At 40.3% G+C, this 12500-nt stretch overlaps 1 protein-coding gene across 1 annotated transcript in view; it reads right to left on the bottom strand.

The window, feature by feature from the left end:
* The window catches only part of LOC122254631 (NBAS subunit of NRZ tethering complex), a 243171-nt gene that overhangs the window by 16868 nt on the left and 213803 nt on the right, over positions 1-12500 (bottom strand). The window lies entirely within an intron of this gene.

Below are 12500 nucleotides of genomic sequence, written 5' to 3' on the forward strand. Positions count from 1 at the left end.
ACCCATAGCAATCAAGAGAGAGAAACCAACGGACGCGGAAGGAAGAGGCGAAACAGACGATCACAAAAAGTGTCACGCAAATTCACGCAAATTACAGGTCAGTTCCCCCTGATTGGTGGGAAGGGCGGGGCGTCCGCTGGGGCCCCATGCCTGCGGGACGGTTGCTTAATAGTGGAAGATTGAATGGAGATTGATAAAAACGATAACGTGAGGGACAGCTCTTGGTATGAAAAATAGATGTGTGCATGTGTAAGTAAGTGGAAAAACACATATGAACAGGAACACCGCGCGCGTACATGCATACACAGACGCACACACACAATCTCTATACAGGTATTGAGACATATAATTTGACATATATAATGCAAAATATCAAATGATTTCAAATATATAATGTAATATACCAAATCCCGGATGCCCATCAACTCCCACTCCCTCACCCTCCCTACCCCCCACCCTCCCTCATCTTCGCTCACCTGAAAAAACTCCCACCTCGGCAGCTTAAGATACATATGTCTGAGGGATATTGCGGGGGAGTTAAATGAGATAAATGGCACATATATATATATATATGTATATATATACATACATAAATACATACATATATATACATATATATGTATATATATACATATATATACATATATATATATATGTATATATATACATGTATATATATGCAAATATATATATATATATATACACTTTATATATATAAATATATATATATACTTTATATATATATATATATTTTATACATATATATATACTTTATATATATATACATACTTTATATATATATACATACTTTATATATATATATATATATATACTTATATATATATATTTATATATATATATACTTTATATATATATACTTTATATATATATGTATATATATGCATATATATATACATATATATATTCATATATATATATACATATATATACATATATATACATATATATATATATAAATATATATATATATCATATATACATATATATACATATATATATTCATATATATATATACATATATATACATATATATACATATATATATATATAAATATATATATATATCATATATACATATCTACACACACACACACACACATAATATCTAATCAACACTTGACTTGGAAGTAAAGTACGTTAACTACCACCCCGCTAATTCGAGTTCTTTAAAGGCGCGAAATCCAGCCAGATTTTTTCTATCCCCACAGCAGGGTTCTGTAAAGTACAGGTCGAGAACCGGTGGTCAGTTGTTGCCGTGTCTCATAAAGAATAATCAAATAGACATAAACAAAGCGACAAACAAGGCACAAGGAGTGTATGTCTGTACGTACGGGTGAAAATAATGTACGTTTTATTTTCATGTAGGGCAGAGAGGTGTTAACTACTATTATACAGTAGATATTTAATATATGACGAATAAAAAAAGAGTCGGTTCCAAGAGAGAGAAAAAAAACAGCTTAAAACATCCCTATATACCCTATGAATAATAATAATAATAATAATAATAATAATAAATAATAAGAAGAAAAGAATAAGCAGGAGAAGGAGACAGGGAATGAGGAGAAGAATAAGGTACATTTCCTTAAATCCCGGACGAAACTTCTAATGCTTACCCCGTAATCATATCCATCTTAAAAACACACAGTATATATACGACGATTTCATAATGCTGACACAATTTTAAGAAGGATGGCACAAGTAAGCGATCAAATTTACATAAACCGTTTTTCTTGCGTCGCCATTTTCTCACGGCCAGTAATAAATAAGGACAAAAACAGATTCACCTCCGACCCTCCGAACATAACTTCGACTTTCCCTAAATGACTAATATATCGTGTGTGGGTGTGTGGGTGTGGGGGGGGGGGTATAATAATAAAAATAATGATAATGAAAATAATGGAAAATAATGATAATATATTTATTCTAATCACCAATACTAATAAGGATAATGGCGACGATGATGACAGTGGATAGTGATCATGATGATCCTTATTTCCTAAATTAGTATCGTCATTATCACTTTCTATATCAGAACAATTTCATCATGCCAACACCAATACACATTTATAAACACACAAAAACAAAAAACTTATACACACGTAAATAACGAACCGTCAACAAAATGAATCCGAAAACATGCTACAACCTGTTCAACCTGACGAAACTCCCGCTAAATCTTATCTAAATCTTTCCTTACACCGAGTGCACATTATCATCAAATAAGGGAGAAAGTTCATGGGGATGGGAAACCTGGATTATAATACATTCCCCTTTTTTTTTAATCTAATTTGTCAACGCAAGTCCGGACAAAAAGCAATCGTTCTCCGGAAGAACGTCTTTTTCTTCTTTTTAAAAGCTTCAATGCATACAAAATATTAATAATAATACCAATGATGATGATGATGATGATGATAATAACATTATTAATAATAATAATAATAATAATAATAATAATAATAATAATAATAATAACAATGACAACAATAATAATCGCCATGACCATCATTATTAGTTTTTCCCGACCAGCTGAGAACGGCCATTTAAGGCCGTAAAAAGGTTATTTCCGCGTTTAGAAGGGGTGAGGGGTATGGGAGGGGGTGTTGGTGTGGGGAAAATGTGGGTCTGAATAGGGATATGAACTTTTTCGGGGGGGGTGGGGGTGAGCGTGGTACCAGTATCATCATACTATCCTCGTTGTTACTTCTTCACACACACACACACACACACACACACACACACACACACACACACACACACACACACACACACACACACACACCAAAGCACACGAATAAAAACACAAACACATACACACCCTCGCCCTCACATACATCCAAACACACCGCCCAAACATCCACACTGACCGACCACCCATGTAACCATGAAAGTCGCCATCAAATAAAAAAAAAAACTGTCAACTGCAAATTCCATTATCAGTTAAAGGAAAAAAGGACGAACAAATATCACGCACGAGAACTTATAATATAGGTGAGCTTACGACACAATGTATCTAATATATCATACGTAACGTGACAGGTAAATAAACAGTAAAAGTTAATATAAAAAAAAAATATATATATATATATAAATATCTAGATAATGCGTGTGAAAGCCACTGACGACTAACTGCAGCTGTCACACTTGGCCAATGAAGCTGTCGGAATCGGAATTAATATTGTCTCTTCGGCCATAATGCTGCCGGGTGTGTGTGGGGCTTTCGGTTTTGTCTCCGCTCTGTCTCTGTCTCTGTCTCTCTCTCTCTCTTTCTCTATTCCTCTCCCCTCTCTCCCTCCCCCCTTCCTTTCCCTTTCTCCATCCCCATTTCCTCTCAATCCTCACACACCTCTCTCTCTCTCTCCCTCAAACATAAATACACACGCACGCACAGAGACAGACAAAACACAAACAGTCACACACAAAAAAACGCATTTGCGAGTCGACCCAAACGACGCATAGGGGAGTGAAAGTAAGTCCCCTGGAACCATCAAACAAGTCTACTCATTAGTGCAATACATCTGTTACGGAGACCGCGACGCGATGCGAGAGAGGGGAAGCTGTTGGAAAAGAGGGAGGGAGGGAGGGAGGGAGGGAGGGAGTTGAGTGATTGAGTGAGGTATAGATAGATAGAGATATAGAGAGGGAGGGAAGGATGGAGAGAGAGGGGGAGAGAGAGGGGGAGAGGGAGGGAGGGAGGGAGGGAGGGATGGAGAGAGAGAGAGAGAGAGAGAGAGAGAGAGAGAGAGAGAGAGAGAGAGAGAGAGAGAGAGAGAGAGAGAGAGAGAGAGAGAGAGAGAGAGAGATTGATAGATAGATATAGACTTAAATAAACAGAGAGAAAGAGAGAGAGATAGAGAAACACAAACCAATAAGACAACAAAACAAATCTCGGATAATAACAACTACACAAAAACGACGTGAAAGTACACTCGAATAATAAACACACAAAACTCTCCAAAATCCCTCACAAGACAACATACCGAAAATAACTAAAAGAAGAGAAAACACTCTCAGAAAACCAAGCACAGTCTCACGTCTTGGGCGAGGAGAGTCGAGGCGAGAGAAAAAGATGGCCGCCTTTTGACAGAAATTTTCCCGCCAAAATGTCATACGACTCTCACCGGCGGAAGAAAGGGGTAGTCCCAACAGCGCCATTAGCCATGAAGATTCATACAGTAATACCGGGAAGATAAAAATAACGAGGAGTAATAAGAACAGTTGAAAGGATACTCTTACCGTTATTATAGTAAGTGACGGCCATAATGGTAGATAATGCTTATGATAGCAATAACTATCCGTAAAAATGATAACAGTTTTTGCAGACTGACTCAAATGCGATGTAACTATATCACGCAAGAGTCCCCGCCTCGGTAATAAAATGAAAATGTGCAGAGTTTCGTGGCCAATCAAGCCAATGCAATCAAAACTGCAAGGGGTTCAGGAGCTGGCTTGCACTGCATTCTGACGCTTTCCTCTCTCGGTTAGCGCAGCGTTGGCGTTTGGTGAAGAATTTCATAGAAGTACATGAATTTTGACTGAATCTGCGGTATATAAAAATAAATCTTGATTGAATCTTCGACATGAAGGACATGAATTTTGACTGAATCTGCGGTATATAAAACAAATTTTGACTGAATCTGATATGACAGGCGTGAATTTTAACTAATTCTGACACAAGTGACATAAAATATATCTGAACAGAACACGAAAGTTGACTGAATCCGAGGTATAAGAGACACGAAGTTTGATTGAATCTCCGACGAATTTTGACTGAATATGATGTAACAGACGTGAATATCGACTGAAATTGACAGAAAACATCAATTTTGACTGAATCTGACATGAAAGACAAATTTTAACTGAATCACTGCCCTCCCTCTCAAAAATGTTTCTCACAGTACTAACTAGTGAGGCGTCAAATTTGCTTGATTCTGATCTCGCCAAAAAAATATGCAAATGGCCCTAATAATATTCCACTTGTCGCTACACTAGTTTTTGCGTCGGGGGAGGAAACTCACCAAGAATTCCATCGTGTGCAACTTCGGTCTTTCTTCCTTAACGTCGGATTCGTGTATCTTCAAGAAAATAGGATTTATAAACATGGCAGGTTAAAGAGAGGGATGGCGATGGAATTAATATCTTATGGATCTACTATAGACGATCAGAAAAAAAGAAGAAAACAACATCAACAAAAAGCAAAAACAAAAAACAGGGATGTAGCAACGACCATAACGGTAGAAACACATACGCACAGACATGCAATTGTGTTCATAGACTTCTATCTTTCTTTCTTTCTCTCTCTCTCTCTCTCTCTCTCTCTCTCTCTCTCTCTCTCTCTCTCTCTCTCTCTCTCTCTCTCTCTCTCTCTCTCTCTCTTCCTCTCTATTTCTCTCAATCCCTCTTTCTCTCTTGATCTCTTTCCCTCTACCTCACAGCTCTTGAATACTTGCATATCTACAATATTTCCTTCTCAATCCTTCTTCGTACATCCCACCCCCTCTCTCCTCTCTTTTTCCCTCCCCTCTTTCTCACTCTCTATCTCTCCCTCAGTATCTTATTCTCCCCCTACCCCCTCCCTCTCTCTCTCTTTCTCCGTCTCCTCCTCTTATTCTTATTCTTATTCTTCTTTTTATCTCTCACTCCGTCTCTTCTTTTCTGTCTCTCTCCCTCTTTCTTGCTCTTCCTCCTTCCCATTCCTCCTCTCTCTCTCCCTCTCTCTCTCTCTCTCTCTCTCTCTCTCTCTCTCTCTCTCTCTCTCTCTCTCTCTCTCTCTCTCTCTCTCTCTCTCTCTCTCTCTCTCTCTCTCTCCCTTACAACTCGAGGTCCGAATCCCTTGGCCGAGTGAGGGAAGTGAAAGTGAGACGGACAGATGGATTGAACTGCGATCTATGGAAGACACGAGGAGGTGTGGCGCGCGGACCAACACAAACGCACATACACACACATTCCGAAAACACCAACACATACAGGCCCCCCCCCCCACCACACACACACACACACACACACACAAACACACACACACACACTAACACAAACACACACACACACACACAACCCTCCCCCCCATACATACACACAAACCAACACACAATCGCAAACACACACGTAAATACAACCCCGACACGCAAAGACAAACACACACACACAAAAAAACAACAACCACACCGTCAAACAAAGAACACCCACCCATACAAAGGCACAAGCCGATCAATCCCCGCCACAGAGGGACTGATAAACGACACTAATAAGGCTCGAGATAAGAGTGACAGGGGGACAGGGCGCTGAATAATGAAGAATATCGGTTCTGCTCATTGGCCGCGGCTGGTTATTCATGAGGGAAAAGGGAGGTGGGTGGGTGGGTGGTTGGGAGGAAGGGGGTGGAGGAGGGGAAGGGAAGGAAGAGAGGGGGAGAAGGAGGGAGGGAAGAGAGGGGAGGAGGAGGGAGGGAAGAGAGGGGGAGAGCAAGAGGGAGAGGGGAGAGGAGGAGGGGGAGGGGAGAGGAGGAGGGGGAGAGGTGGAGGGTGAGGTAGGGAGGAGAGGGGATGGGAGGGAGGGGAAGGGGAAAGGGAGCGAGGAAGGAAGGGGGAGAAGAAGAGAGGGGGAAGGGAGCTAGGGAGGGAGGAAGAGAGGGAGACGGAGGGAAGGAAAAAGGGAGATGGGAGGAAGAGGGGGGGGAGAAGAAAAAAAGAAAGAGAGAAAGGCAAAATGCCGAATGATCTACCATTCTCGACAAGTGATAAATTGACACGGGTGACAAATAGCTCGGGAGTGTCTGCGTTTGTGGACAGGGGTACGGTGTAAGGCAAAAGCTAGTCAGCGTAAAGCAGTCAAATAGTAAAATTAACAAGTTCAACAATAGCAGTAACAATAACAATATTAATAGTAATAACAACAATGAAATAACAATACTACTACTAAGGATACTAATCTAAACAAAAAATTCAGGATCATTTGGAAAGAAAATAATTCTTTGCAGCTGGACACGCTCATAACTCTACGGTTTCGACACGCCCCATTTGTCTTAAGGCCCATGAAACGGAAAGATAAGATTTTTTTTTGTTGTTTTACATGTATCTGTATTTTTCATACAATCACCCCCCCCCTAAAAAAAGACTACCCCGCCATACACATCCAAACAAAGACACCCCCTCACCTCACACACGCAAACATACTCCCCTCCCCCTCCCCCCCAAACACAAACACTCCCCTACCCCACAAGCAAACACACTCACACCCCCCTCCTCCTCACCTCCCACACACAACCCCCCCTCCCCCTCCCCACGACACACACAACCCCCCCCCCCCCCCCCCCCACCGCTCCAATGCCACTCCGCCGGGAAGGGAGTGACGCGGGAGATTCCAACGCACTCCAGATAACGATCCCTAAAACCGCATTCATTTCTTCCCGGGCTCAATCGACGCCAGGCGAACCGACACGATAATTATGATTCTAGACTCACTGCACCTTTCACGAATCGCAAAACTCGACTGTGATCATTAAGAAACGAGGTAATTAAGAGTAATGGAAGAGGAAGGGAAATTGGTTTTAAAGCGCGTAACGCCATCCTGACCTGAAAAAATATATAATTACGGAAAATATTGCAAATTGCATCGGTCGAGTTATTCTCTACGAGAAAAATCTGGATGACACGACACGAAGATAAGAATATCAATCAATACATTTCCGAAGATAGAATGAAACAGTCCATGCACACGCAGGGGCACGCGCATGCCCGCACACAGGCAGGCGCACACACACACACACACACACACACACACACACACACACACACACACACACACACACGCACTTTCTCTCGCTTTCACACACAAACACAAACTTACAAATAAACAGTCTTAGACACACACACAAACACAATCAGTTATATAAAACCACAGTCGCACACATATATATTTAAACAGTTACACACATACAAACAAACAGTCACACACACACACACACGCGCCAAGTAAATGACATGAACATACCGAGTGGTATTCTAGAAGCCTGTGTACGTGCAGACAGCATGGCACAGTGTCATAGCATAATCAATAACTATAATTAATATATGGAAACTATTCATATATAAGTCCAGTATATATATATACACACATAGTGAAGAAGACATATAAATAAATGATCCCTCTTGTTCTGTTTGTTTTAACGGGGTGCAACCTAACGCCCGTGCGATGGTTGTACATTCCTTAACAAAGATCAACCACATCGGATGACTGTTAATTAAGCTGCATGTATCGTGTGGTGCTACTTCCCGTAACTGTAGCGTCCTGTATCAATTCTTCGTTTGGTTAACATCATCTAAAAAAAAATCTAGGAATCGTATTCTCGAAAAAAAAAAAAAATCTAAAGAAAAATCTAGCAATCGTATTCTCGAAAAAAAAATCTAACAAAAAAATCTAAAGAAAATCTAGGAACCGTATTCTCGAAAAAAAAAATCTAAAAAAAAAAAAAAAAATCTAAAGAAAAATCTAGGAATCGTATTCTCGAAAAAAAATCTAAAGAAAAAATTAGGAATCCTATTCTCGAAAAAAATAAAAATCTAAAAAAAAAAAATCTAAAGAAAAATCTAGGAATCGTATTCTCGAAAAAAAATCTAAAGAAAAAATTAGGAATCCTATTCTCGAAAAAAATAAAAATCTAAAATAAAAATCAAAAGAAAAATCTAGGAATCGTATTCTCGAATAAATTAAAAATCTAAAAAAAGAAAAAAAATCAAAAGAAAAATCTAGGAATCGTAGTCTCGCAATCCCAGGCGACGGAGAGGGTGAGCGACCCGCGCACCGAAGCATCATTTCTCTCGATCTCCTTGCGTCATTCTCGATCGCTTGTCTTCGCCCTACCTTCCATCCCCCTTATCCCCCCTCCACCTCCACCTCCTCTTCTACTCATAACCACTCTCGCAAATCATCAACGTGAACTATGCCCTCCCTTATTCTCTCCTTCCCTCCCCACCCTCTCTCCTCCCTTCTGTGCTTCGAAGGGGGTCCTCCTCCGTCGGGGCAAATCTGTCCCTCGCGCGGCCACCCAACCTCTTGGTCTCTGCGCCATAAAGAAGGGTGGGGCGAGATCCGCCTTCGCCCGTACACACACACACACACACACATACACACACACACACACACACACACACACACACACACACACACAAACACACACACACACACACACACACACACACACGCGATAAAAATCATACCAAGTAACACAAGCCAAAAGGTTCCCCTGAATCACACGTAACGTATCATCACGACAGATAAATTCCAGAATAAGTTTGAGTCCCTTTCCCCTCCCCTCCCCTCCCCCTTCTCTCTCCCTTTCTCTCTATCTACATGTGTGTGTGTGTGTGTGTGTGTGTGTGTGTGTGTGTGTGTGTGTGTGTGTGTGTGTGTGTGTGTGTGTGTGTGTGTGTCCTCTCTTTCTTTTTATTTATGTCTGCCTGTCGATCTACGTATCCCCCCCTCTCAAAGTAGGAATAAAATGTATATCCTTCTTATCCCAGCACACTGCCCCCGTACACTCACTAATATTCTGCCCCTCCCTTCTCCTTCTTTACCATCTTCCCCTCCCCTCATTCCCCCCTGTCCTCCTCTCAGCCTCCCCTCCTTCCACCCCCTCCCCTCCCCACCCTTCTCCTCTCTCCTATCCCTCTATCCTCATCCCCCTTTCCCCCTCCCGTCCTCTCCCCCCCCCCTCCCCACCCTTCTCCTCTCTCCTACCCCTCTATCCACTTCCCCCTTCCCCTCCCCCCCTCCCCTCCTCTCCCAAAACACGCGCGTCGGGAGATCTCCTTCGGCCGCTGACGAAACTAATGGATTTCATGTCCCACATCTCCACCTGCTCTCGGATGGAATCAGTCTCTGGTCTGGTTACGAAATTCCCCAAATGGTCGAGATGGAGTGGGGGAGGGGGAGGTAAGGAGAGAGAGAGAGAGAGATGGAAGAAGAGAGCAGGAGAGGGGAGAGGGGAGAAGGGGGGAGGAAAGGGGGAGAGGAGGGGAGGAAAGGGGAGAGGAGGGGAGGAAAAGGGAGAGTAGTGGAGGGGAGAGGTGGGAAAGAGAGGGTAGAGGAGTGGAGGTGGGGTGAGACAGGAGGGGAGAAATGGGGGAGACGGGACAGGAGAAGAAAGGGGGTGGGTGGGTCAAGAAGGGAGAGGAGGAGATGAGACAGGAGGGGACTGGAAGGAAGAAGAGGAGGGGATAGGATAGGAAGGGAGAGGGGAAGAGAAGGAGAGGGAGGAAGGGACAATAGGACAGACACAAGAGGAGGGGTCAGGAAGGATGGGGAGTGGAGGGGACAGCATGGGGGATGGAGGAGGAGAGAGGGAGAGGAAGGATGTGAGAGAAGGGGAGACGAATAAGACCACAGGAGGGGTAGGATGTAGAAGAAGAGGAGAGAAGGGTGAAAGGAGGAAAGACCAGAGGAAAGACAAGAGGAAAGAAAATGTGGGAATTTAAGAAGGATAGAAGGAGTAATGGAGGGAGGGCAAGAATAAATGAAGGAATGAAGGAAGGATGGAGTGAGGGAAGTAGTAAAGGTGAGGGAGAGAGAAAGGGAGGAAAAGAAATAGGAACTATATGAAGGAAGGAAAGAAAGATTCAGGGAGAGAGGGAGGAGGTGGGGGGGTAGGAGGAGTATAAGATGCAATGCAGAATTAAATATTAAAAATAAACGTGTAATTTCACTTCGGGTTTCCTCCGTGAATGAACTCGGGGAATTCTGCCCGGAGCGTCATGACTTTTGCATGACAGACGCTAATCCAAGGCCTGTCCTTGGGCCGGGTCCTCTCACTAGAGAGAAAAATAATTAAATGGAAGAAAATGTCATAAGACTAAGAAATTAGAGAAAAAAGTAAAAGTAATGAAGAATGTTTATGATGAATAAGAATACTAGGAGAGACGAGACAGGAAAAATGATAATGGACAAATAAATCGAGGGAAAATTAACATGATAAATAGGGAAAAATGATTAAATTTAAGAAAATGTCATAAGACTAAGAAATTAGAGAAAAAAGTAAAAGTAATAAAGAATGTTTATGATGAACAAAAATAATAGGAAAAATGATAATGAACAAATAAATCGAGGGAAAATTGAATATGATAAATAAAGCTATGAAAAAATGAACATCACACCTACAAAATCAAAGACATAACAAGAGCAAAAATGAATGAAAATGTAATAAAAGTAAAGAAACCAAATACATGAAGAGAAAAGGGACAATAGAAAAATACCATAATAAATTATAAAATATATAACTATATACCAAAAGAAAAACTATATACAAAAAATGCAAGAAAAAAAAATATGAAGAAACAGATAATGGGATAATGAAATAAAACATGAGAATAATGGCAATGACGCAAATGAAATGACTAGAGTGGTAACCGCGACCGTGATTACAAGAAAGATAATACAGTAAAAGTAACGAATGATGATTGGTGCTCAATAGCCATAAAAATATTTAAGGAATAGACCAGTGAGGAGGAAGATTATTAAGAAAATAAAAACAACAACAATGGCAACAATAATACTAAAATAACAATGATGAGGATGATTATACTAATAAAAAAAATAACATCAACAATGATAATGACAATAATAATAATAATAATAATAACTACAATAATAATCATATCAACAACGATAATAATAATACATCCTAATAATAATTATCATGATAATAATTAATAATAATAAATAATAATAATAATAATAATAACAAAGACAATAACAAAAACTATCAACAATAGCAATAATAATGATAAATGTTCCAAATAAAAACACAAGGACGACATTTCACCAAAATTCCATTTTAGCAATTCTATAAACCAAAACCGCACTGGCTGTTGCTCCACCCAAATGCGCCACAGTACAGTCAGTTAATAAAATGCCCACGGACAAACGCCGCTGCTATATGTCAGATCTGAGCATAATGTCTGCTTGCCAAATTACATGGCGTTTTGTACTTGTTGCGTTTCTCTTAGACCATATCTATGTCTATATCTTTCTATCCGTATTTATATTCAAGTACTTTTCTAATACGTATGTATGTATGAATTGCGTAAAACTGTCAGATAAGCGTCACTTTTTCGAAGAATAAAATCGGCCAAAATAAGAAAGAAATTGATTTTCGGAATTTCGCCTCCGTTGCTAAAAATCCACGAATACTTTTAAGGAATTTCCAAACGAAGGGACACACACACACACACACACACACACACACACACACACACACACACACATTGATTTTCGGAATTTCGCCTCCGTTGCCAAAAATCCACGAATACTTTAAAGGAATTTCCATACGAAGGGACACACACACACACACACACACACACACACACACACACACAAAAAAAAAAAAAAAAAAAAAAAAAAAAATATATATATATATATATAAATATATATATATATATATATATATATATATATATATATATATATATATATATATATATATATATATA

This window comes from Penaeus japonicus, unplaced genomic scaffold (genome assembly GCF_977035675.1).
Source record: "Penaeus japonicus unplaced genomic scaffold, GWHDUDI00000001_assembly GWHDUDI00000037, whole genome shotgun sequence".
NCBI classification, from domain to species: domain Eukaryota; kingdom Metazoa; phylum Arthropoda; class Malacostraca; order Decapoda; family Penaeidae; genus Penaeus; species Penaeus japonicus.